At 41.4% G+C, this 26781-nt stretch overlaps 1 protein-coding gene and 1 long non-coding RNA gene across 5 annotated transcripts in view; one reads left to right on the top strand and one right to left on the bottom strand.

Annotated features, from left to right (window-relative positions):
- LOC308493928 overlaps positions 1-14001 on the bottom strand; it is a 28336-nt gene extending 14335 nt beyond the window's left edge. The window contains exons 1-2 of the long non-coding RNA XR_013992810.1: positions 13691-14001; positions 2326-2470 (exon numbers count right to left, since the gene is read on the bottom strand). This is a non-coding gene — a long non-coding RNA (uncharacterized lncRNA). The remainder of the gene's footprint in view (positions 1-2325; positions 2471-13690) is intronic.
- Positions 14002-14038: 37 nt separating this feature from the next.
- The window catches only part of KLHL32 (kelch like family member 32), a 191974-nt gene continuing 179231 nt past the window's right edge, over positions 14039-26781 (top strand). Inside the window, exon 1 of one of the 4 annotated variants that reach the window (XM_081044937.1) lies at positions 14039-14503. The gene's annotated coding sequence lies outside the window, so the exon portion shown is untranslated. The remainder of the gene's footprint in view (positions 14504-26781) is intronic. The other 3 variants (XM_081044940.1, XM_081044939.1, XM_081044938.1) reach the window with 3 other exon arrangements.

Raw genomic sequence — 26781 nt, 5'->3', positions numbered from 1 at the left:
ATGTGTGGGCTTTCTTTCAGCTAATGGTGAGGTCTTACGTTTGGGGCTTTGGGAGTCAAAGAGTCAGATTCAGGGGAGGAGACATAGAAAGCCTTAAGACTGAGCCTGTGCTCAAAGGCATTTTTGCCCCTGCATTGAGGTTCCTAGGTCACTTGATCAAATGTTGGGAAAGCTGGTATGTTGTTTCCCTGTGGTTCTTGTTTATCTCGTATATGTGCCTCTGATATAAACAATTCAGTGATAGATCAAGTCTGTTGCCATCTTCCTCCACACCTCACTGGTGGAAACAAGTAGAACCACTCTCCCCCAAGAGTAGCTTCTCTCCAGTATTCAGGCCATTGCTTCCTGCTCTCATCAGCTATCTTTCAGATCCTGACATCCATTGCTGGCTTTGGATGACTGCTTCTCCCCTGGATTTGTGTTTCTGTGGGGACCTTTCTGCGAGTCACTGACTTTAGATTCCCACTTAATGCTCAGCTCTGAACATTCCTCTGCTTTTGACACACTGTGCAGCTTGGGACAGCCTCTAACTTAGAAAGCCTCAGCTGCCCGGTCAGTCCTCCTCCTCTTTACGGCAGGTCAGAGGGATGTGGCACCTCTGCTGGGGGCTTCTATACTGGGTCCTTTGCCACCAGGAAGAAACAAATGAGTGATGGAGAAGCTGGGCCTGCACCCTAGAGAATGACCGTGTCCAGCTTCCTGTACTCACAGCTTGCAGAGGGCCGGGTGACACCACCAACACTGCACTCACAGATGAGCATGAGTCAAAGCCTTTTCCACACCACTGTTGCTTCCATATGCTGAGAGATGAGACCAACTGTTTCCAACACCTTCCAACAATATTGTACCAACATTAGTGAAGACTACAGTGTAGCAATGGCTGGCACCAGGTTTTCTTTTATTCTGAAGGTTTTTACAGTGTTGTGATACAAAATCTGGTTCTATTACCTTCCCTCTGACTGTGAAAAAAGGATCTTTGTAAGGAGAATGTTTGTGTCTGAAAATAGATTCCTATCAGCTTCGTGTTTGTTTCTAATGATGTTCTGGGGGATAAAGAGGGAGCAGAAGGGAATTTATGTGATGTATGTAAAACCCCATGTTCATTCTGAAATGACAGCATCTAAGTTCTGATCCCCCTTATTGAAAACCTCTGCCTTATGGTGTTTCTGGCTCTTGCTCCATCAGCTGTCCCTCCCAGATGAAGGTGGTTCTGGCAAGGATGCAGGGCTCTCATGCCATGAGGATAGCTTCTAGATACAGACAGGGTTCATGAAGCCTCGATCCCTGTCAGGCTGAGACACTTGTCTTTCAAGCTAGAGGCAATATGTCTCCACAAGCTTATACCCTCTGAACTGCAGTGGGTTTTTTTATGTCATCCACCTTCCTGATATAAGATCTTAGTGTCTTTTGTGAAGAAAAAACATTCTTGAGGTATCCCGCCCACCAGTCCTGCAGCCTGACCCTCCCCACTTTCTCAGAGTTCTCAAGCCTCTTAAGTGCTTTCGACCTACCCCCTGGTTCTCTTCTCACCAGCCTTAACTCTCTTTACTTGTAATGATTCTCCATCCATTGTCTACTCTTTAAGCTCTCTTACTCCAATCTCTTTTCCACCAGCATTTAAATATGGGCAAGACTTCTCCAATTTGAAAACAAACAAATAAACAATCTCAACCCTGTGTCCCCCACTTTCTGCCCTGTATCTCTTCTCCGGTCAAAGTAAAATTTCTTGAAAGAGTTGTTTGCATTTCCTGTTTCCACTACCATGCCTCTTATTTATGCCTCATCCCTGGCCATCAGGCTCCCATCTCTACCACTTCAATGAAACTACTGCCAAGCACACCACAGAGCCCCAAACTACTAACCCTACCAAAACCTTTTCTCTTCTTGTCTTACTTGACTCCTGCAGCGTTTGACACTGTTGGCCATGCCCTCTTTGTGAGGATGCTCTTTTCTTTCCTTCATTTCCTTGTGGTGCCCGCTCCTCCATCTGCCCCTTAAATATAGATTTCCTCAGTGATTTGCCTTAAGCTATTTGCTCTGGTCATTCTATACCCTCGCCCGGGGTAATCTCATCCCATTTGCTCTCTTCAATTTTTATCCTTGTTGTGATGATTCTCAAGTCTGTCACTCCAGCCTCCTTAGCACCAAACCCAGAGAGCCACCTGCTTCCTAGACACCTCCTCCGAGCTGTCCTACAAGCCATTCAGATGTAACATTCTGAACCTGAACTCATTATCTTCCTCCTGTGTTCCCCCATCTCAGCGATGGACACCACCCTCTTCCCAGAACTCCAAGGCAGAAACCTGGGCAGCGCCCTAATCTTACCCCCTGTGCCTCGGCCATGTTGGGTCCCTCTTCTGTCCTTCCGAGATCACACCCTCCTCGCTGGCTTTCCTCCCTCTGCTTCCATACCAATGATGCAGCAACTCTGTTAATTTTGTTCAGATCTGATAATGGTACTGTCGTTAGGCTTTAGAAAAGAAAGCAAGAAAGAAAAAGAACGCCCATCACTGAGGGATCCAAATCCAAAATATTTACAGGGTGACGATTAATGATGTATATTTAGAATTTGTTCAACACACTCCTGAAAGGGCTTGCACAGGAGAGTATATTTGAAACGAACTTGAGCAAAGATTGATAAGTATTATGGCACATAGTAGCACATTACATCATTAATAAATATAATGTTTGAAGTTTTTCTATAATAAAAGTTTTCTTTAAAAATAAAACATAAATAAATAAGCTACCTTGCTCATGACCCTGATTAACAACCGAACAAATCAATGCTGCTTACCAGATCCTTCACAATCCAGTCTGGGCTTTTCTCCACAGCATCCATATTCCATCACCCTCCACTTGCATCTTTAGTCAAAGAATCGTCCTTATTTCCTGGAACCCACTCTGATTTTTCATACGCTCTTCCCTTTCCTGGAACACTCTTCTCTCTATTATCTCTTAAAAAGGCTAACTCCGACCCTCCCAGCTCTACTTCTCATTGTGAGACCTTGGGCAAGTTTATTTAACTTAGCTGTACTTCAGTTTCCTCATGGTAAAATGGGGACAATAATATCTACCTCCTGGATGTCAGAAGAACTAAATAAAATAAAGTGTGTTTAACTGCTTAGGACTTAGGCGAAAATATGGACGGTACTCAATAAACATTAGCTATTATTAGTATTATTTGTTGGACTCGGTTTATATGTCACTTCACTCAGGACATCTTTCCGGATGTGGGAAATCTCAGTAAGGTGTCCTCCGAAGTATCTCCATGAACCAGTCACCCTGTATTGTAATTGCTTCTTCATTTGTCTGTTTTCTCTTTTCCCCACCACCTACATGCACACACACACACACACGTGCACACACACACATGTGCACACACATACACACACACACACACTTACTTCCACCAAGGTAGTTTGTGAGCCCTGTGAGAGCAGGAACCATACTGTGTTATATAGTAGCATTCTGTATTCCTAGTAGAAGCTCAACATTTTTTATTGACTGAAAGAATATGGATGTAACATTAGCCCAGTGTGTTACTGCTATCTGCTTCTGCTAATTCTCCACTTCCTGGACCAGCTCTGACGTGCTCGAGCCCTCATCAAGCACTAATCTGTGGCTATCTCTTATCTGGCTAGGATTAGGAAGTATTATTAATGAAGTGTGGCCTTCCTGACTTGCCTGCCCCATTTAGGTACATCATAATTCTGATTAGCTTTGGCAATACCCCAGCAACTAATAAACCGAATCCTGCACGTTCTACTTCAGGGCAGAGGCTATTAAAACAAAATTGTGATCTATTTGGTCTTGGCATTTGTCTGAGAGACTCAGACTAATTGCAATGGCTAGCCACGATCTTTGAAATGTAATGTGGGTCTCAGCCCGACTGTTGCTGGCACACACTTTTAAATTTATGTACACCCTGTAGCATAGCAAATGTATAAAACCAAGCTCTCCCAAGGGGAAAGGCTCCTATTTGAAGTGTTTTTTTTTTCATTTCCATGGTGTAAATAGTCCTACCTTGGCTGGTGTCAACCTGATATTGTCAACTTCCTGCAAATGTAACAATAACTTCTTGCAATTGGTACAAGCTGGTTCCCACACAGCACATTCTGGATGGGTAGGTACAGGGACTTGTGTGAACTTTATTTTCATGAGTAACTATTCCTCTTAAGGACATAAGAGTTAACTGCTGATGACTGGAAAAAAATTCTGAGAGAAAATGGTGATTTGGGGAGTGGCCTGCCTCAGAGTATCTGCAGGCTTTCCTGTGGCTTCTGTGCACTTCAGCCTCTAGGGCTCTTCTCCTGCAGGCCAGGTCTGACACTGTCCTCCAGGGGAAAGGGTGTAGTAGGCAGAATTGCGGCCCCCAAAGGTGTCCATGTCCTAATCCCCATAATCGATGTTACCTTCCATGACAAAGGGGAGTTAAGGGTGCAGATGGAATTAAGGGTGCTGATCAGTTGACTTTAAAATAGGGAGAGTATCCTGGTTTATCTAGGGGGGCTCCATGTAATCACCAGGGTTTCTAAAAGTAGAAGAGAGAGATAAGAGTGAATCAGAGAGAGGGCAGCATGAAAAGGATTTAGACGGAAGTTCCTAGATTTGAGGAGGGTGGAAGGAGCCACGAGCAAAGGAATGTGGATTGCAGCTAGAAACTGGCGGAGAGCAAGGACACAGATTCTTTCCTAGTGCCTCCAGAAGGGAACTCTTCTGGAGAAGAGCACATCTTTAGATTAGCCCAGTGAGACCATCGCTGGACCTCCAAACTACAGCACTATAAGAGAAAACATCTGTGTTGCTTCAAGCCTCTATATTTGTGCCCATGTGTTATACAGTAATAGGAAACTAATGCAAGGGGTATCACTAGTAAGCACTACCAAGGTCTCTCTCTTCACTTGCTAAAGGCCTGCTTACCTTTGGCTCCTTACAGTGGACTCCAAATCCTGGGCTCTGCAACCTTTACTGCCTTTCATTCTACCTGTGGCCCTTTGGTCTGGGTGGTACTTGGTTTTGCTGGCATTTGGAACCTGGCTTTCCCAAATACACTGATTTGGCTAACTCCCTGCACCAGTGCCCATTTGGCAGGCACCCAGCCCAGTCACCCTGCATCACACCCCTCATGAGGGAGAAGCAGATTGAACTAGTCACAGCCATCACACTAGTCCTCTCCTTTCCGTTTCCGTAGCCCCCTCTGTGTGCCGTGTTCCTAGCACCTAAATCCTAGACAATTACAGTAACCCTTCCTCCACACCTTTAGGAAGATCAACCCCCCTAAAGAGAAAGAATAAATGTCACCTCTGTCTCCTAACTAAAGTACAAAAGCTTGGCATCCCCATCTTCCCATAGTTTTGCCCCAATCTGCTTACTGAAGGTATTTCTCAGTATTCCTCTACTAAAGCATGTAATTCCATCGCAATGGTACCTAACGCTGTTTTGCATTTCACTGCTTCTTGACTCAGATCCATCCATTCATCTATCCACCCATCATCTAACACATTTACTAAATACTTGTCTAATATATGTGCTGGGCCTGGTAAAAGATACAAAAAAGTAAGACAAAAAAAATGGGTGACACGATAACTGTGCTGTTGAAGCACTCACAAATTAGTGGAGGACATTATGTACAAAACTTCAGTAAAATATGACAGTGGATGACAAGGACACATGCCAGGGATATAAGTGGAAGTAGTGACCTAGGCTGTCTTCTTTGTCATTCTTTCCTCCACTCAGAAGATGCTGCACCTTAAAAGGAAAGGCACTGAGGTTGGGAGCTGGAAACATGGGTTTCATTACCCAAATCTGAAATTAATTTTTTGGTGAGTTAGGTGAATTTTTGAGTATTTACTCATGAAGACAAAAACGGGATGGATACTGCTCATAGACCTGTGAGTAGTAAGGGCGAGCATTAATCTTAAAAATTACTATGTCTAGGGCTGGCCCTGTAGCTCAGGTGGTTGGAGCTTCATGCTCCTAATGCCAAAGGCTGCCGATTCGATTCCCACATGGACCAGTGGGCTCTCAACCACAATATTGCCAGTTCTATTGCTCGACTCCCGCAGGGATGGTGGGCTGCGCCCCCTGCAACTAAGATTGAACACAGCACCTTGAGCTGAGCTGCTGCTGAGCTCCCGGATGGCTCAGTCGGTTAGAGCGTGTCCTCTTGGCCACCAGGTTGCCAGTTCGACTACCTCCAAGGGATGGTGGGCTGCCCTGAAACTCCAAGGGATGGTGGTGTCCTGAAACTAACAATGGCAACTGGACCCGGAGATGAACTGCACCCTCCACAACTATGATTGAAAGGACAACAACTTGACTTGGAAAAAAATCCTGGAAGGCCTCAAAGGGGAACCCTGTTCCCCAATAAAGTCCTGTTCCTCTTCCCCAATAAAAATCTTTAAAAAAAATCCTACACTGAAAATTAGAATAATAAAGCCAGAAAAACAATTTTAAAAATTACTATATCTATATGGTGCTAAGTTTACTTATAAAAGAGCAAAACATGTCCCCCAAAATATGCCACTACTGTCATTTGGGATCGGATAGTCCTTGTTGTGTGGGGCTGTCATATGTATTATAGAATATGCTAGTGCATCCCTGGACCTACCCTCTAGATACCAGTAGCGTCCTCCCTCTCCAGTCATGAAAAACAATAATATCTCCAGACATTGTGTCCCTTGGGAAACAAGACTGCCTTTGTCTAAGAACTGTCAGTCTGGAAGAAAGGTGGGTGTGTGATTTTTTAAGGTAAGGAAAAGAGCTGATGTCCAAGCCACCGATGGAAGCAGCACTTACTGCAACAAAAGGACCGTCTACTGTGTTACTAAGAATGTGGTGGGTGAGTCATCAGAGCTTCTTGGTAAAACGTCTTTGAGACAACTTGAAGTGGGTGAAGCTAGAGAAATATTTTTGTTATTTTTGACAGTTATTATGACCTATTTTACTTTTAGGCTGATGTGACCTGGGAAACATTAGTTAAGTTTGAATGAAAGAAATTTTGATGAATGAAGTTAACATTTTTTTTTTTTTAATGGCATGGTGAAAGTCATACATTACTGCCGTGGAATTAGAATTTTAGAAGCGTCAGGTACATTAATCTACATTATACTACTGTAAAATAGTGATGAACTTTCTGTGGAATTGATCCCACACAGAAAGTTCTAAGATTAGAAACGAAGATTTTAAGGCATCAAGTGTTCAATTTAAATTCTGTGATAGGTGGCCTACGCATCAGAGAATTTTCTAAACAAGGTCTCTGAGATGTCATCTTTATGTTTAGTGGGTTACTCATTTGGTCACCTTTACATTTATCATCTTTATATTTAGTGGGTTACATTTTAAGAGAATTTTTATCATTGCAAAGAACTTTCAATAATTTGTTATAAAATAATTCTGATTCCACCTGAAATGTGTTTTGAAGCAGTAACAGGGCAGGAGACATAATAATAAAAGGAAATAGTAATAAAATTCTTCAATTAAGAGATGGAGGTAATGAGCAGCTATTGTTTCTGCCTGTGCAGCACCTCTTGCCCCTTATTGAGGTGAGAACTTACTACTCGTTTTCCATTCCATTCCATATGGTTCTGTTGTCCCCCTCCACCCGCATAGCCATGGGCTCAGGACCTAGACTGGGCCAACAAGACTCTCCTGGGAATTTGAATCTTGGATGGAGTGATATTATTTGGGTTCCTAGCCCTTCTCAGAACGAGGCTATTCAGTTCCCCACCACCACCCCAGCCCTTCAATTCTCAGAGCCACCAGTATCCTTTCAATAAAATATATTCTTGCTGAAGTGATCCAGAATCAGTTTCTGCCACTTAAAACAGAAGCCAGAGAACTGTAACTGATCTAGAAGACTGACCAAAATATTGTGACTGGTTTGTCATTATGCTAAAGAGACAGGGAGAGGGTCAGGAAAGAGTATTGAATTAGACCTGAAATGTAGAAATCTTGGGTCCTTGTTGACCTTATGTTGGAAGCATGGAATCCAGTTACATGTGTTTTAATTTGTTTGCTTTTTAATCTTTCACCCACACCATGCTTATATGTAGGTACAGTTATGCAGCCAGCAATGTGGCCTGATTAATTTTAGGACTCCCAAAATGTTTAAGTAAGTTTTTTCTGACTATGAGGCTTACTATTTTCCAGTAATACAGTTAAAGGAATTATAAAAAGTGATACTTTTAATTTACAAATGCATTTTAATATTGTACATTTTATTCGTGTTCATCATAAAAATTACAAACTGTACAGAAACACATAAAATGAAAACTGAAAGATCCATGTTACCCCTTTTCTGAGAGAGAATACAAATTTTTTTATCTGGGATATTTCTAGATATAATTGAGATGCTTTTTGTTCCTGTTGTTTCCTAGTACTTGGGCCTATTCACCATTCAACCAAGTAGGCAGTTTGTAAAACTTGCTTCAGAGGAGGGATGATATGAGAGATGACAGCTTAGGAAATAAACAAATAAGTAAATCATATTTGTTTCTTAACTTATGAGTTCCAAAAGGCTAGGCCTCAAAGCAAAAGCAGGGTCTTGTATGCCCAGAAGGTTTCGGGGAAGAACATGTTGAGGAGTGAAGCTTCCTAACTGGGGAAACTGGCTAGGCTTCCCTGGGCTGGGATGATGGGAAGATAGCGAAGACTTGAAAAGGGGGTATGGTCCTTGGGGCCAGGACAAGGGGCCTGGTCAAGGAGAACCTTGGACAGGAGTAAAGTTGGCATTCAGAGACACCATCCTCCACCACTGTGAGTACTGCCTGCCCACCCAGTCTTCCACTGAGTTCTACCTGAGCTCAATTCAACTGTCAGTTGTGCTAGAGAGTGTGTTAGTTTTCCTTTTCATTCGTGTCACACCACCTTCCAACATCCGGCAAAAGACAATCCCATTTGGGCCCTGAGAGGGGCCCATCCTGACCGGATTGATGACCTAGGATACATGCCAGTGCCTTGGAGAGTCCGTGGCAGTGGCGTGACTCGGGAGGTCCCAGTATCTGTGTGTATGTGGAACTGAATGAAGCCAGCTTGATATTCATCCCTCTTCTTCTGAGTCAGTAACATGGAAAAACACACTATCACACATACACATCTCCGTCTTTTCCTCCCTCTCTTCCTCTAGTTTTACACAAACTAGTTCATATTATACATAGTGATATTCAACTTGCATTTTTTCACTTAGTGGTATATCTTTGACGTCAGTGTGTAAAAATCTACTTTATTTCTTAAATGGCCATTTAGTATCCTAATAATTTGGCCCCCAAATGATGGACGTTCTTCAGTTGTCTCCCTCGCCCCTCCCTCTTCCCTTTACCCTCTCACTCTACCTCTCTTTCTTTTGGATATCACTAAGCTATCATGAGTATACATTTACATAAGTTTTTGCACTTTTGCTTGACATACCACAAGATACATTCTTAGACATAGAATTGCTATACCAAAAGGTATCTGCATTTAAACAAAGACAAATATAAATATTGACAAGTTGTCATCCAAAATGTGTGTGTTTGCTTGAATCTTGTAAATTCTAATTTACCCATATTCTAACACTAGGCATTATAATCTTTGCTAATCTGATATATGAAAAAGTATAATTTATTTTAAAATTTTCCTTACCCTAATGATGATTAAGAATTCATTTTGTATTTTTTGTTTGTACCTATTTAGTAGTGCAATTGAAGTATTCTGTCTTGCGGGTAGGGGCTATTTTCTATTCCGTACAGTAAATATTTACTAAGCATTATGTGTCTAGTTAATTACACTGAAGTAGATTGAAAACAACATAAATAACAACAGCGTTTGGTACCAGAAAATATAAACATAAAAAATGTTAAAAGTAAAAGATTGTCCTATGGCATAACTACTTTTGAGTGCCAGTAGCTCCTGATGAATAGGATGAATTAGACACAAAATATGCCTACCCACAGGTAATTGAATAAATAGAAGAGTTAGCTAGAGTTAATTTTGTATTTTCCACTTGAAAACAGGAGCTTATCAGTCAAAGATCAATTTCAGTTTTTTGCACAATTAATAATGATCTGTTTTCTCTGGTAGTACAGTAATTAGAAATCTGACTAAGTGACTCCTTAATGTCACTACTGGTTTGTGACAGGAAACCATGACACTGGAATTAAGAATGACACTTACCTCCTCATTTTCTATGGGACAAGATTGCTCTGACAGGTGTTTGTTCTGGAGTTGAAGGAGCTATGATATAGTTTTCTTTTATGATGCAGTTTTAGGTTAAAATCTGACCTGTTTAGAGACAATTCCAATGCTCTCAGATTGGCATAGAACTGTTAAAAACACAAATTTTATAGAAGCTTTAATAACACTGGATTTATGCTATGCTTTCACATCTTGGTTCATGGGCAAGCTGATGACAGATGGGGGAAAAAAATGCTGCAAACACTACCCTGTTCCAAAATGCTTCTCAAAGTGTGTTAAGAGTTAAGCTGAAAAAAAAAAAAAAAGTGCTCCATAGTCAACCAGGACAGCTGTTTAAGAAAGTGAAAAAGGTTTCTTTACTGTGAGATTTCAGGGTCTTTAATACAATAATGTGACTGGGAGCCATTTTTCAGTGTTTCCACAACTGCTTTGACCCTAGCACGCAATTTCCTAACGTGAATGTATGCATATGTTGTTTTCCAGCCACCCAGGGCCCACTTTTCCTTCTTAAATCTGGTGGGGCTGTGTTTAGGGGTACCACCTGCTCCAGCTAAGGGACAAGGCAGTGCTCCAAGTTAGGAAAACTGAAAGCTGGAATCTGGATTGGGAGTATCAAAGAGCAATGGATTGGGGTCCACCCATTCCAGCACGGGAGACACCTGATCATGACATTCCTGCCCCTACAGTACCCTGTGTCTCTGCTGCTACGCTCTCCGGAGTTGCTCTAACTCCTGCTGGCTTCCTAGCCTGGTTACATCTAGGTAGGCTGCCCATCAATTCTCAGAGCTTCTGTGGTTCTTTCATCAAAGTCCTTTTGCTTAAATTAGGTGGAGTAGTTTTCTTTTGCTTTGCAACCAATGGACCCACACTTTTTCTTCCTTAGCTTCTCATAATACCACTAGATGGAAACAGGAACAATGTCTATTTACTGACAACTGAAAGCCCTATGCCGATAACACTGCCTAACACATTCAAAGAGCTCCAATTTCTTTTTGTAGTTGTTGAACAAATGAGTGGTATTTAAAAGCACGGTTTTTGAAAAGCATTGTTTTAAGCCATTTTCTTAATAAAGAGAAAGACCACATATAATGGTATCCACGGACAAAATAGTGCCTAAAATCTATTTGCTCCTCAAGTAACAAAGTATACTAGAAAACACACTTGTGCTGAATTTTGATGGTTGTCTAACATGCCATGATCTCTCTTATTTTAGAGACATAAAGGGCTTTTTAAAATTAAAAACAAGAAAATGAAAAACTATACTTTAAAATCTTATGGAATCGTTTAGGAAAAAATTGCCCTCTCTGAACTAGACATTTTAGTAGGCCTTTCACATACATTTCCTTATTTAATCCTCAACATCTATGTATCAGTCACCAATATTTATCAAGCCCCTCATGTGTGTCGGACATCGTGCTAACACATAGGAAAACGATGATGAACAAGACAGACCGTTTTGGGGCAGTAAGAGACCATTCAATAGTCACACAGATGGTGAGTTGGTGGCATAAAGATTATTATTTTTTGTGTGTAAATAATTATATCTTTGCTCTATTTGTGTTTAATAATAAATAGCTTCTGTCATTCTAAAAAAGACAATTCGATCAAAATAGATGGGTTTCGGGTTTTAAGTACAGTGACCTTAATGACAAAAAGTTTATGAATCTTAAAGGAGTACTTTATTGGCACCAGTCATTATTACTATTTTGGGTTCAAACATGCTTTGACATTTGGTCTTCTGGTATAACATAGCACCCAATGAAAAATACCAAGTTGCTTATGAAAAATTCTAGAGAATGACTCTGCACCTAATGTTTGCAATCATTTGTTTGTTTGTCATTCTTCCCACTGCTCCTATCTTGGTGTCCAGGACTGCCATAAAGCAAGTCTCCAGCATCCTAAGGTCCAAATAGCATGACCACGTGAATGAAGCCACCGACAGTCCCCAAGGGGTGAGGGTGGGGTACAAACGGCCCCAGAAAACCTATGGGTCTGAAAGTGGAAAAATTGCTGAACCACTGTTGTGAGACTAATGAGAACGTTAAGGACATCTCAAAATAGATCAGCACACTGTTCCTAACCCAAGTATGGTAAAACACCAACCTGCAAGAAATGCGACTGAAAGTTCTGTGAAATTGCATCTTTGCAGTAGTTCAAACCCTCAACTTCCAAAAAATACAGTTTACGCGGATTTCATCTATCTGGGGCTTAACTCCAAGTTGGACCAACGTTTTCTTTCCTTTTTTTTTTTTTAAGATTTCATTGGAGAGGGGGAACAGGACTTTATTGGGGAACAGTGTGTACTTCCAAGACTTTTTTCCAAGTCAAGTTGTTGTCCTTTCAATCTTAGTTGTGGAGTGCACAGCTCAGCTCCAGGTCCAGTTGCCGTTGCTAGTTGCAGGGGGCGCAGCCCACCATGCCTTGCGGGACTCGAACCGGCAACCTTGTGGTTGAGAGGATGCGCTCCAACCACAAAGTGAGCCATCTGGGAGCTCAGTGGGCAGCCACGTTCAATCTTAGTTGCAGGGGGTGCTGCCCACCATCCCTTGCGGGAGTCGAAGAATCGAACTGGCAGCCAATCTTGTGGTTGAGAACCCACTGGCCCATGTGGGAATCGAACCGGCAGCCTCCGGAGTTAGGAGCACGAAGCTCCAACCACCTAAGCCACCAGGCCGACCCTGGACCAACGTTTTCAATTCAAAAGTGGAATATGGTATGTTATTACCTATTTAAATGATCCACTTTGCTTAAGTGCGTGTGTCATGCAGGGTCTCTGGTCCTGCACCCTGCACAAGAACTTAGGATATGGTGAGGCCAAAAACGAACACCAACGGAGCAGTGGATAGGGGGTTCATACCACTATAGTCTCACTGATGGCTGGGTTGGAGACACAGGAAGCAGGAGCCACACTATCTGCAATGTAATTGGCTTGCTAACTTCACTTGCTAGCCGCAATCCACCATTCGCTTCCCTGCCAACCAACCAACCCCCTAGCATAGCCATAGAAGTTATATTAGTTGCTGATGCTTAACTGGTAACAGCTGATGGCCACCAAGCCACAGAGCACGGCCATCCGATTCAGCTGATGGCCACCTAGTAACGGAGCCAGCACCTTTCCACAAGAGACCTAGAACCTGGAGACTGCTCTCTGGGACTCTGTCCCTAGTGTGTTACTGTGCATGTTTTACACAGGAAAGATATGAAAGACCCACATGTGGCACAAGGGGAAGCAGTAGTGTCCTGGGGTTGGTGTCTGCGGTTTTAACGCTGAAGTGGTTATAACCACATATCCTTCCTCATCCCTCAAGCTCAGGGCTTCCATCCATCCCTGCTGGTCCACTGTGGTTTCTTAAAGTTACCGAGAAGCCCTTCTTGGTATACCATAAAGTCTGTCATCCCAAGGAGAGCCACTATTTAAGTCCTGCAAAGGGGTCGCTAGGAAGAGAGGCATTTTGAACTTTACAAGTTAGTTGGGTCAGGGAGAGGGAAGCAGAATGCCCACTGCTCCCAGGCTTACCAGGTTAGGGTCAAGGCGTCTATTACCGCAGGTTGCTCTCTAGCCTTTGGGAAGGAGAGTGGGAGCAAGCTGGCTGATTTCCTGGGTCTCAGTTGTCGCCGGGAGGCCGCAGCTCAGCCTGCAAGTTGTGCATATGACCAAAAGCAGCCAGCGCAGGTGCCAGAGACACAGAACCCGGGGGCACGGAGGTTGGGGACTTCCGGGGAGGGCGGGCACGCGCGCCGACTCGCCACCGGCCGCCGGGTTGGGTGCGCGGCGTGCGCGCCTCTTCGGCAGCGGGGTGGAGGGTGGAGCGTGCGCGCGGGCTCGGCGGCGGCGGGGGCGGGGGGGGCGTGCGTGCGTACTGGCTCGCCGAGGCGGGAGGGGCGGAGCCGCTGAGCGGTCTGAGTCCGCCCCGGGGTCCACCGAGGCGCATCTCCAGGCTGCCGCGGCTGCCTGGGGGCTGAGCGAGCCCGACGCGCTACCTGCAGTGCTCGCTGCAGCTGTTTCTTAACTGGGAAACACAGTTTCCCGGCGGGAGAGTCCGGGAGCGCGCAGGCAGGCAACACACGCACACACACACACACACACACACACACTCACACACTCACACTCTCGCTCTCATTGACACACACGCTGTGTCTCTCGCGCGCACACATACGCGCGCGCGATCCTTCTTCACAACTGCATCCCCAAACCCGCAGAGAGAAGCTACTGCGGTTTCTCTGAACCTCAGCATCGTGGGGCGAAGCCGAGCCATTGTGCATCAGGGTGAGCCCAGTGCCTGCGCTGCCGCTTCGGGTATATTACCCAGCAGAACGCTCACCCCGTTGGGTAAGTCAGTCTCTTTCCTTGTAACCTGTTCGGGGTTGGTTCCTGCAGACCGGAGGGAAAAGGTGGGAGGCTGCCGATAATCCAGTGGGGGCGACGCCAGAGTTGATAGAAATTTCAGGGGCATGCAGCTCATGCAGCATCTTCTAGTGCGAGCAAGTACTACTCCCGGTTACTTATCCACCAACCCTGGAGTTGCTCCCCCCTCCACATTCTCCCCTTCCCCCATCCCAAGACTGACTGTGCTCCCTGGTTGCCAAGGAGACGTGCTTAAACATCAGCCGTGGGACATCTATTGAAAGAACTGGTTTCTTCAATGGTGCTGTTATTTATTTTGATTTTTTTCTTTAATGTTACACTGAGGACCATGTGGTAATTTGGCATTTCGTTAATCTATTCAGGCGACGCTTTCATTCAACTTCAAGAAAAGCGGTAATTGCGCTATATGGTATGCTATTTAAACGATTAGTGAGATGCATTTTTTTTTTCAACGAATGTCTCTTGAATTATAAATTACTTCCATTTTGGTGATTTTATGAAGAAAGCTGATTCCAATTAAAATCCCTTCTCTATTTCTACATTGTATTTTGCAGTTCACTCAGGCGTGATTATCTTAACATTGAAAGCAGGAGATGAATTAATTGTGATTCCCCACACAAAGACGATCTTCAGTTGTAAATTGACTAGAACAGAAATACATATGTGAAATTCCTAATGTAAGAAGATAGCATTCATAACATACATCTTTACTAATATGCCAAATCCACTGCATTATTATTTTAATGCAGTTTTCTGCATCTCTGCCCATTTCTGAGATTATGCCTTCTTTTAAGCCTCTTACTAATTTTTTGACATATATCTGTATGTAGATAGATATAGATATAAACTGTGTGCCAAGGCCTAACACTCCAGATTCTAAGTTTCTGGAGCTCATGTTAAAACGTAGAGAGGAAGGCGGTACAGAGAAATCTTTATAGATCTTGTTTTTTTTTCTGATGGATTGGGTCCTTTCCTGGAGCACTGAGTGAGGCCCAAGAAGGAGGTCAGTGCTGGTATCTCACAGGAACCCCTAATGACTGAGCTGTCAGTTTTACCTTGAGGCCTCAGGTGCCTAGTGAGTAAACTGGTAACACAGCACTAGAAGAGATCAGCAATCTGGCTGTTACACTTTGCACTATTTTCATACCTACATCACAAACAGAAATGACCTGGTAAAGATCTGGCATTCAACAACTCAATTTGTTTTCCTTTGATATTTGCTCATCTTTTCTACCCGTTATTAAATGACATAAGGACATACATCAAATTCAGTTTATTTAGACTTTAGACTGTCATACAGGGTGTACTAAATAAGGATCAAGGAAACCAGTAATAACTGAGGTAGGTTTAGGGGATTTATGCAATTGATTGGGGGCTGGGAAATGAATAAAGATGACAAACATTTTACATTACAGTTTACAAAGTACTTTTCAAACACTTCCTTTTTAATTCCCATAACAACCTGTGAGGTCAAGGAATTATCTTCATTTTAAAGCTGAGGGGTCTGAAACTCAGAGTGATTGCTGACAGAGTTAGTAAATGGGGAAACCCTTTTTGGATCCAGGCTTTTTGCCTTGAAAAATATCCTGTATCTGCATTTCCAATGTGTGCAAGGGTCTGGTAGGTCAGATGAAGGAGTGGAGCATCCCAGTGGGAGACTTGTGGGAGAGAGGGGGTGTGCATTGTGGCTTCTGGAAAGTGCAAACCATTGTAAAGGGGGCAGTGTCTACTGGACTGTAGCTGATTGTTGCCACTCCATTTCTAAAAAATTCTAGTTTTTCAAGAAAAACAGAGGTTTCCAGATCTTTTTTAATGTGAAGTGTCCTTAATTTTAAAAATTGTAAGGACCACATTAAAAATGTATCTGGGCCACATGTGGCCTGTGGCCTGCCAGTTTCCAATCCATAGCTACTGAGATCCTATTCAGTTCTATTACTAGGTTGGTGCAAAAGTAATTGTGGTTTAAAAGGTTAAAAAATTGTAAAATCCACAATTACTTTTGCATCAACCTAATAATATTTTCTCTAATAAAATATTGATGTGAACAAATACATCATTATAAGAGTGATTAGGAAAAAAAAAAAAAAAAAAAAAAGAGTGATTAGGAATTTTCTGATTTTGATATCAAAATCTCTAAAAAGTGTTCCACATCTTTTCTTTAATAAACAGGTCCAAGTTTGTTTTGGAGGGTTCCTAGGTCTCTTTCTTGTACCTCAGAGAAAATAAAAGAGCATGAAATACTCCAAAATAGGAATTTTTGAATCTTTTGAAACAAAAGCATTTATAGTTTAAACCTTATATTCCTGGCTTAATTTTTTTTCTGGGCACAGGACTAAGAAGTATGTTAACGTCGTCCAAGGAAGAGGTGGAATAAAAAGTTGGTCAGAAAAAGGAGCACTTTCAATGAAAACTTTCTATTAAGGTTTTGTGGCAGTTAAAAGACGCCACAGAATACTGCACTATTCCAAAGGAACAAAAACATACATGGGAACTCAAAGTGACATCCAATTCCAGGACCCTGGCAGAGAAAATGCTGTTTACTCCTTAAATAATCTTGTAATGTAGTGATACCTTTTGAGAAACTGTCCCTTTCTCATATTTCTGCTAAAGCTGTAGAGATGTCTGTGGACTTCTCTGAAGCAGACCTCTGGTCAGAAGGAGTGTTATCTTATTTATGTTGTTTCTTTTGTGGGTTCAAAGAAGTGTCGTTAAAAAAAACACACACAAAAAAAACAAGATTTGGACAGTGATTTTCAATAATTCTCTTATTGTAAAATCACCCTTTGGAAGAATTCTTTAATAATAAATAAATGCATTTTAGTTTTCAATTCGTGGAAATTCGTGTCGCATCCCTAGTTAGGAGCGATGTAGCTGTTAGCTAATACTAATACAACAAAGTCCTGGCTGAGTGCTCTGGAGATTGCATCTCTACCCTCAAGGATTCGGAGCAAACAAAGGTTCTGCTCCTGGTAAGCGTCCACTTTTCCTGTCCCATATTGTCTTCATGACATTCCTGAAGTGGGCATCTTATTTCCATTTTACAGATGAAAAATCCAAGACTATGTGAAGTCAAACTGGATCAATGAAAGAAACCTTTAAACCTCAGTGGCTCCTCTCACTTCACACTAGGTTTCCAGGTGGGAATTCCCGCCCATTCTCAGGAATTTTTTCCCCTTTCCGGGTCCCGAATTCTGAGAAAAGTTGGTCAGAAATTGGGAAAATCAGCTCCTCGAACCCAGGTGGTTGGTAGTATCGGCTGTCACTTTGTGGAAACAATTCATCGTGGAGAAGAGAAAACAGTTTATATGTCAGGATTCGGGAATGGGAAAGCGAAAAAAAATTCCTGCAAACGGGTAGGAATTCCCGCCTGGAAACCCTACTGTACACCCATCCTTCTCTGTTGATTACCGAATGAAGGTTGATTACCTAATGGAAGAAACAGGATGAAATAAAATAGAAAACATGTCAAACCCAGAGGGAATTGTGGTTTTGAGGCAGTTGTATGTTAAATGATACAATACAGATACAAGATTCCACAGAAGCACAGATAACAGGAAAAAGGTTTAAAAATATTCTGATTGTTGAGATCAGCTAAATTCTGTGGAGGAGGAGGGTTAGTGTTGAACCTGGATGGCTGGGTCTAATTATATTAAATGAAGATCCCTTTAGCTATAGTAGTAAGATCAGAGGCTCTGCCAGACAGTCAGCTGGAAATGTGAGTTGAGAGGATAATGCGTGAGATATCTGATATGAGCTCATCATTGTAACTGAAGGGATGACCAAGCTGTGGGAATAAATATGGTCTGCAAGATGGAATGCAGCAAGAAGATGGAGCTGGGGATGTGTGGGAAGGGGTGGAGGACGACAGGATGGTGAAGGAGACTAAGAGGGGAGCTGTAGACACAGGAAAATCTGGAGAACTGATTCTTCTAAAAGACTGAAAATAAATGGCAAGGGACCAACCAAGCATTATATTCCCTATACAGAGTCTGATATACAGTAAATACCCATTGACTATTATGGTATGTCTGTATTCTTAACATCAAACATCTGACATGTGATTTCCTCTTGTGCTACCACTTTGCTGCAGAAAGGAAGCCTACATTGGTATTTTACATGAGTGCAATTAGAATGGACACATATCCAGATTCTCAAATATGGTGGAATGGTTTCTGCAACTTAAAAGAAAAAGGAACAACATATCAATGTAAACATTTTCCTTTGTAGAGTTATAGACTTGGTGGTTAGGGAGGCTCTTACACATAGAGATTTTGATGTTAGATACACTTTTGATGAAGTCTCATATGTATGGGACAAGCAAGGAAAAATGTAAGCCCTGTGTTCGCTATTTGAAAATCTATACTCAAACCCATAGGGAAGCCTTTGGTGACAGGTAGATGTCCTCTGCTCTTTACCCTGATTGAGTCAACATTTTTATTACATGAATGGGGATAGGAAAAACATATGACTAGAAAGTGGAAGTTAGAGTTGGAGTCAAGTACTAGATCTGCAGTGACTGGTCGGGACAGCTACCTATTAGAATGATGGGCACAAAGAATCAGGATGAAATAAAATAGAAAACGTGTCATAGCTAGTGAGAGTCTAGCACTGAGGATATTTGGTATGACAGGAATTTGCTTTAAAGTTGGAGAAATTTTAATTATCATCAAGAACAATATAGTAGTCCCTCCTTATTCATGGTTTTATTTATTTGCAGTTTCAGTTACCCATGGTCAATAGCAGTCCAAAAATATTAAATGGAAAATTCCAGAAGTTTTAAATTACATGCCATTCTGAGTAGTGTGATGAAATCTCACACTATCCCACTCCATCCTGTCTGGGATGTGAATCATCCTTTTGTTCATTGAATCCACACTGTATACTCATATGGGACCTGTTCCTTCGTCACTTAGTAGCCATCTCTGCTGTCAGGTCAACTGTCAAGGTATCCTAGTGCTTGTGTTCAAGTAACCCTTATTTTACATAATAATAGTCCCAAGCACAAGAGTGGTGATGCTGGCAATTCAGATCTGCCAAAGAGAAGCCATGAAGTGTTTCCTTTAAGTGAAAAGGTGAGTTCAGTACAATAAGATATATTGAGAGACCACATTCACAAAACTTTTACTACAGTATATTGTCATAATTGTTCTATTTTATTATTAGTTATTGTCGTTAATCTCTTACTGTGCCTAATGTATAAATTAAACTTTATCATAGGTATGTATGTATAGGAAAAAACATATTAGGTTGGTGCAAAAGTAATCACGGTTTAATTATTATTATTTTTATTTTTTCAATTTATCTAACTTTTTTTTTTTTTTTAGATTTTATTGGGGAAGGGGAACAGGACTTTATTGAGGAACAGTGTGTACTTCCAGGACTTTTTTCCAAGTCAAGTTGTTGTCCTTTCAGTCTTAGTTGTGGAGGGTGCCATTCGGCTTCAATTGTTGTCCTTTCAGTCTTAGTTGTGGAGGGCGCAGCTCAGCCCCAGGTCCAGTTGTTGTTGCTAATTGCAGGGGGCACAGCCCACCATCCCTTGCGGGTGTCGAGGAATTGAACTGGCAACTTTGTGGTTGAGAGGACGCGCTCCAACCAACTGAGCCATCTGGGAGCTCAGCGGCAGCTCAGCTCAAGGTGCCGTGTTCAATCTTAGTTGCAGGGGGCGCTGCCCACGATCCCTTGTGGGACTCAAGGAACTGAACTGGCAACCTTGTGGTTGAGAGCCCACTGTGGCTCATGTGGGAATCGAACCGGCAGCCTTTGGAGTTAGGAGCATGGAGCTCTAACCGCCTGAGCCACCGGGCCAGCCCTGCAGTTATTTTTAACCTTTTAAACTTCAGTTACTTTTGATCCAACCTAATAGTACCATGTTTCCCCGAAAATAAGACCTAGCCATCAGCTCTAATGTGTCTTTTGGAGCAAAAATCAATATAAGACACAGTCTTTTACTATAAAATTTTACTATAAAATAAGACCGGGTCTTTTATAATATAGCATCACATAACAAAACATGACATCACATCACAACACAACACAACATAACATAACATAACATAACATAACATAACACCAGGTCTTATATTAATTTTTGCTCTAAAAGATGCATTAGATCTGATGGTCCAGCTAGGTCTTATTTTCGGGGAAACAGGGTGTATATATAAGGTTTGATACTACCCGAGGTTTCAGGCATCCACTGGGGTCTTGAAATGTATCCTCTGTGGGCAAAGGGGTACTACTGCATAAGCCAACATGATGATTTGCTCTTCACAGATATATTGGGCAAGTAATGGAAAATAGTAGGATAAGAATATGTAAGGAGCCCATCTTATTTAACAGGGCTCTTTGGTAGACAGTGGAGATAGACATGGTTATGTCTCTGTGTCTCTGTGCCTTGCTCCCACTTTCTTGTCGTTATATAACTGGTTAGCAGTATTCAGAGTTTCTTCCAGTTTGTAGAGTAAAGCTTGATAATTTATTCTAGAAAATCTTACTTTCCCTCTTATTGGGAAGCAATAGGTGAAATTCATTTGGTTCACCTTTTCCCTGGTTCTTTCATTTCCATCAGGTCCTTCATTCCCATACTCTTCTTGCCAAGACTGATACTTTTTAAGGGGCAGAGGAAGCACTTAACTTTCTTGATATTTCTTTTGTTCTTACACTGTTTCATATGCACATTGCAATGCATTAATGAATTTAATTTAACTTGATGTAGACATATGGCACTATAAATTTTTGGTGAGATTTTTAAAAGAACTATCTGTAAAAAAAAAAATAACAGTTTTGCATACTTGTCTTGGAGTCAGATTAGTTCCGTATATGGCAAAAGCACTGAAAGCTGTATATTTGTCTGAAATAGTTTTGCAAGATTGAAATTACCAACCTGATAAGATGATTTTTAAATGAAGAAGAAAAATCTTTGGCAGTTTTCATAGACTTGACTTTCTCTTACATGTTTATTCGAGGCATAATATATTCTACTTTTCATGCCAGATGAGCCAATTCTAGTTACTTTGAACCAGGGTTCTCCCCACCCTCCCACAGTACAACCGGTTTCGCATACAGCATAGTGATGGAATAACTAGTTCGATCCTGGCTGATTGTTTCAGTGGGAAGACAGTCAATGCTAATGGAACAGACACCAAGAGCAGTGGAGGAGGCACTGTGCAATTTTTATGACACAAGTTCTGGTACCTCATTTCAAATCATTACCTAGCTGCCTTGTCATTTATGAGTCTTAATTCTTCAATTGTATGTGCAAGGTAGTATGACACAGCTGAAAAAACATGGGCCTTGGAGCCTGGATTTGAATACTAAATCTGACACTTTTTGGCTCTATTATTTACAGTCTAGTTACATATCCCCTCTAGGTCTCATTTTCCTCATCTGTAAAATGGGAATTCTGTTACCTAGATTATAGGGCTATTCTGAGATTAAATAAGATATGTGTGGAAAACACTTGGACAATATCTGGTGCATAATAAAATCTTAGTACTTATTAATTCCTTCCCTTTGTCTCTCACCTCTTACCTTTGCCTTCCTCAAAATAAGGATAGAATGAACTTCAATTTCATGTACCTTATAAATGTCTTAATCTGGTCTGCCAGCTTTAGAGAGGAGCTAGTCTCTGTCTGCAGAGGAGCTATTTGAGTGAGCCCTGGGCTGCTTGGGTGGGCTCTCCTGAGGAGGGGGATGCGAATGTTGGGGTTAATGGTATCATCCTTCTGGCAAGCTACTTCCCCCTCTTTTCTGCAGCTCCTGGAGCCCCAGCCTGGCCACAAGGAAAAGGAGGGAGGGTCAGTTTCCTCCAACCTAGGCAGCTCACTGAGGCTCTATTGTAAGTAAGATCTCTTTAGGGGTCTCCATCTGTAAAAAGCACAGAGCTGCTCTTCGTGTCTTCTGTGGGTTACTAAAAGCAGCATCAAGTACCTGGCAGGTACTGACCTCCTAGTCTTTCTGTGAGGTCAAGTTCTAGTTGCCTACATTTGTCTAGACAATTAGAGGTTTCCATTCATACTGAATTACGTAGATTTTCTGAAAAGGTCAAGAGCATACCAGGCTCAAAGAAAAACCTCCTCAAATTCACTTTCAAGTCAGATAGGATTAAAGTCTTCCCAAAGAGAATACTTTCTTAGTTAAAGCTAGTATTTTTTATATTTTTTTTCTCTGTACCACTATCTATCCTTTTCCTCCCACGCACACCAAGCAACTCTTCACCCTCACAAGTGGCAGAGTAATTTTCCTCCTTTTTTTGATATCATTTGGTTCTTTGGTAACTGTTGAGGGCAGATGAGGTTAGTGTGTCTTGGCTTTTCTCAAGATAGCGCCCCCTCATTTCTCAGGTTTGGGGTAACCCAGACAGCAGTGGGAATTGCTAGCAGCCCACCATACTGGTGACTTTTGTAGTAGTGATAATAAACAACATTTACAGGAGTGTAACCTGAGCAGGAAATTTTAGGAACCCATATACCAACCTAAGTTCTGTTTTTATCATATAACAAATTTCAAAGTATATCCTTGCAGAAAAGACTACTTCTTGTGCTAAGTTGCTCTGGTATTTTAATGTTTCTTTAAATGTGTTGCAATTTAATAATTCACATGTATTTTTAAAAGTTGATGAATACATTAGTTTAGATAAGTAAGAAGGGCTTAGGGAATCGATAATGCTAAATTTTTGATCATTTGTCAAGTCAGAATATGCTTCACACTATGAATTCAGAAGAGAATATCGTAATGTTTTCAAAAAAGAGTCAGTATGCAGTGGATATTGATTGTAATGAGGTGTGAGTTCTCCGATGAACAATATGGTAGCCAAGATGACATCAGTGCCATAGCTTGTGTTTGCATCTAATTCACAGATCAGCAAAGTTACAAAATCATATTATTAAGGGAAAAAAGCCTGCTTTAAATATAAGCATTTTCTCAACCACTTCCCAAGTGACAGCTATGGTTATTGTCTTGGAAATTTAGGTTCATAATTGAGGTAGATATCTGAATGGAGGAGATCTATTTTGATAGCGTCTCTTTGACTTGCTTCTTATCTACTCCGTTTGACATTTCTTGAAAAAAGACAGTTTTAAAAATTGCTGTTTTTGTGATAGGCAGCAGTGTAGATATAATCCAGTAACTCTTCAGCTGCAAAGACTCACGAGTCTTTCCCAGACTGATGTCCTTGAGCTGATATGGCTGATTGTTTGTTTTTTTCCCCCTGAGAATTCAAAGCCTGCAGAAATATAGAATGAAAGTTTTGGTTTTTTTCCTTCTCTGAAAACATTAATTACCTACAATCTGATTTAACTTGGTCACAGCTTATCTTCTTTAGCTTTGGGTCAAAGCTATTTATCATTTCTTGAAGATATTTAATATCACCTACAGATAGGGCTTCCTAATTGATCAAATGTCATTTGAGAAACTCATGCACAGCCCTAAGGCCTTTTTATACAGCACTTAACTTACATTTTTATTGAAATTCTAATTTTTGAATCTTAGTGTCATCTATAGGGTTTTATGATAAATTTCCCTTCTCTGACCTTGTGATCTTTCAGAAAGTTATCAGTTTTTTATTTCTGTGTTTCATGTTCTGTCAGTGTTGCTCAGCAGAAGTCTGTAGTTAATTTGTCATTACATTTTATTAATTGCTGTAAAATGCAATATTAATATATTTGATGTATGTAACTGTCAATGGGTTTGAAGATGTGGGTGGAATTCTTGCCAGCACATTCTCTCCTTGTGACTGAAGATTTGGTGAGCAAGGACTTGGGACAGGAGGAGGTAGTTAAATGGTTTATCTATGTAGTGGCATGATATATGTAGTAGCCCTCAATATGTAGTAGCCCTATATATTGCCTTTGAAAATGAGGACATTCTTTACTCCTGGACCTAATGGGGCATGAAATTCCCACATCCTCTAAGTATGTGCCTTGATTACTGTGTTTTTCTTTTTGGGCGTGGTCTTGGAGTTCTGCTGCTTTCTTTATAGTGACCTCTTTTTGGAAAACCATATTGTGTGATTGCTTCTGAATTTTGTTGCCATCATTCTTTGCTCAAGTGTGAACTTGCAGAGCTTCAGTCAGCAGCGATTAGAATACTGTTCGTTTCTCTGATGAAGAGACAGAACCAAGGATGTAAGAGGATCTCTTCTATATCAACATTAAGTGAGCCCACTTAAGGGGTTGGACCAACTGTTGACCAAGATATTTAGGTCTCATTGACTCAAAAACCTTTTTGGGACCAGATGTCTCTCTTCTTCTTATCTTGAGTCTAATGGTTGACCTGAGGGATGGGAGTGTATTAAGACTTTCAGGAGAGCGTCTTTCTGTGTGGTGGCACAGCACCCACCCGTGTCTTACCCAGGAAAGAGGATTATCTCACAGGAGCCAGCCACATTTCTTTCCTGTGCCAACTTTCAGGCTTCCTAAGAGCAGTGGCAAAGTTAGTAAGTCCTTTTCTTAAGGCTGCGCCTACCTGTGGTTACCTGGGTCACAGGGCAAAATCCTGCTGCTATTATTTGTGTGGAGTAAAGTGAGACTGGGGAGAGGACACGATGAGATGGATAGGGAGAGCCAGTCCCCTCGGAGTCAGCTCTGCCCGTGGATGGGGGCATAATGTGGGGGGGGGGACTGAGTTCAGAATTCTGTGCTTGTCTCCTCTATTAATTTGGATTACATTAAGAATCATGAGAACAAACAAAGACATACTTTTAAATGCTGTGTTTATATTAAAATTGCTCTGTTATTGCTTTTGACTGGCCATTCTGGAGCCTTGCTTTAGAAAATCATGTATTATCACAATTCCACAAATAAGTCTAGCCCAATGCTTTGCCACCAACCTGGCCCTCAGAATGCCCAGAATTGTTTTGAAAATATAGGTTCCTGGAGCCTCTCTGATGATCAGGTTGGGATCTACATTGGTGTTGAACGACTGTGCATTAAAAAACCTTCCCCTAGGAGATTTTAATGATAGGTTTAATTTGGGAGCCATGGGTCTAGAGCACAGTGACCGACTGACACTCTGCTTCTTATTCCTGCCTCTCAAGGGCCAGCTGTGCCATCTGGATCTGAGCCTCAGATTTCTTGTCATTCACACTTAACAAATAATAGCAAGTCAAGTCAGTTCTGAGGTCACACAACTCTATGGACAGTCAATGGACATTTAAACATTGTAGGCAATATTCTAACTAGGTGCCCTGTCTGGATAGAAGTTGTGATATGTAATTAACATCTTCACTGCTGAAGCAGAAGTTTGGATTTTCCACTCAAATTTGTATACAGCTAATCAAGTATCTGGATCGCTGTAGAGAGCGTCTTTATAAATGTCCTCATTGTTATTGTCCAACATTGAAGTAGTTTGATTTAAAAAATGTTCATTTCTGCATAAGATAAAATCAGATGCTTTTTATTTTGTACCTTTTTAGATTTAGAGCATTGATGGTGATTGCATGGCATTATATAAGCCAACTGGAGAATGCTATTTCTATTGTGGATGAAATCATATGAGTCATTGATTAACAGGTCGGTAGTGAACTGCGGCAGAATAGTATAGATCTTTGCAGCAGGATTTGGGGAAACAGAGAAGCTACGATTTTGAATTGTCCTTTGCTGTTTATTTTGGGAAAGGTTCAGAATGTGCTTTGCACATTTTTAATAGGCTTTTAAATTTAATATTCTGTCCTTAGAGAGTGGCTGAAACAGAGTGCAAACTGTTGTTTGTAAGCGCATCTTTTATGTCTGAGGGGAACTTTATGATCTTCTTAACTATCATGATCCTAAAGCATCAAAACACTTGAATATAAGGCATTCTGAGGAGCTATACAATTGTTAAGCACCAATATATAGATAAGGAAACCTTGTCATTAGACTGCTTGTGAAATTGTAAATTAATTTTGCAGTTCATTTGAAAATCATCAGAGTGATGCATGGTGAGGATGGATGGTGCTTAATTATGACTTTAAGAAAAGTCATTTTGGGTGTGTATGTGAGAGAAGGACAGATACCATACTTACATTTATTTGTCCCTGGAAATTTAATCACCATTATGATTACTCTGATGGTTTCTCTGATAATGAGTTAGGTACAAACCTGATTAATCTCTATTGCAGAAAAGATCTGGCTGTTGGAAGACCTTTGTTTTTTTAAAATTTTAATATTTAGGAATATTTTTGAGTTGAAGAAACAGTTTTTTGACCTAAAGAATAAACATTTTAGAATTGGAGTTGTTTTATGGAGTTACCTTTTCTCCCCTAGAAA

Source organism: Rhinolophus hipposideros, assembly GCF_964194185.1.
Source record: "Rhinolophus hipposideros genome assembly, chromosome: 3".
NCBI lineage: Eukaryota > Metazoa > Chordata > Mammalia > Chiroptera > Rhinolophidae > Rhinolophus > Rhinolophus hipposideros.
This window is presented reverse-complemented; position numbering and strand designations above follow the sequence as displayed.